The sequence below is a fragment of the Charadrius vociferus genome, unplaced genomic scaffold (assembly GCF_000708025.1).
Source record: "Charadrius vociferus isolate BGI_N301 unplaced genomic scaffold, ASM70802v2 scaffold259, whole genome shotgun sequence".
Lineage (NCBI taxonomy): Eukaryota > Metazoa > Chordata > Aves > Charadriiformes > Charadriidae > Charadrius > Charadrius vociferus.
The window spans coordinates 4,957,458-4,958,562 of record NW_009661368.1 but is presented as its reverse complement, the minus strand read 5'-3'; positions in this window follow the sequence as shown (position 1 = coordinate 4,958,562).

The window sequence follows — 1,105 nt, the reverse complement described above, 5'->3', positions numbered from 1 at the left end:
GCCCCGGGGCTGGGGGCTTTGCTGGGCAGCGCCCCCTGCCCGGCGTGTTCCCTCCGCCCCGAGCCGCGGGGCCCAGCGACGAAACCCTTGCAGCATCATTCCCAAGGATGCTCCTGGCCCCTGGTTACCCAGGAAACTGCTGGCAAATGCCGAGCCGGTGGCCGGGGAGGGCAGAGAACCGTGAATCACCTTCCGCACCGCCGGAGCTCTCCCAGCCAGATGTTTACCGAGCTGTTGGCTGGAGGAGATGCCAGCAGGTCCCTGTTCCAGCATGCCCATCTCCCAGTCCTCGGGTGCTGTATCCGAGGAGCAAAGAGGGCGGTTGCTTAGTTAATTAATTCCAATTAATCTTTCGTGCTACGGGGCGGGGGGGAGACAGGCTGGGGGGTTGGAGCTGGACGTCTCCTGCTGGGTGTGGGGCGGCCGTGGGGCTGCCCGGCCGGAGCCAGGGGAGAGAGCAGGAAAAAGAAAGAGAAAGTTGGCAGGAGCGAACCGAGGTGGGGGAGGCGCCGGCAGCGGGAAGAGGAAGTCAAATCGTCCGGCCACGGTCTGGGAGGAGGTCGGTGGCCGCTGTGGGGACTGTGCTGGGGTCCTCCAGGGCAGCCTCCGCCGCAGCTGGCTCTCCCGCTTTGGTCGGTAAATGCTGATGGTCTGCGGGCTGTGGCACACCAGGGACCGAGCTGAGCCCTGCCAGGAGCCCCCACCGCTCGGCAGCCTGGTCCCTGCTGGGCACGGTCACCTGGGACCCGGGCTGGTGGGTGAGCGGGCGCTTGGGTGCCGAAGGGTGAGGGTGTCCGGTGGGTTTGGGCACCTGTGGAGGTTCCTGGCTGCTTGGTGGTGAGTGGGGTTGGGCTGTGCCGGTGCCTCGGTGCACACCCAGCCAGGGACCGGCTGATGTTTCCTGCTAAGTCACTTGTTCCTCGTTTCTTTGTCAGGCTTTGTGAACTTGCACCAATGGCTGACAGGTACGTAGCGAGCTAGGACACAGCTGCTCCATGGCGCCTCCTCCCCGGGGCATCGCCTTGTAGGAACTTCCCGCCGTTGATTTTGCTCCGTTCAAGCCATCGCCAAGGATGCCGACGGCAAACGGCCCGGCGGTGGCACC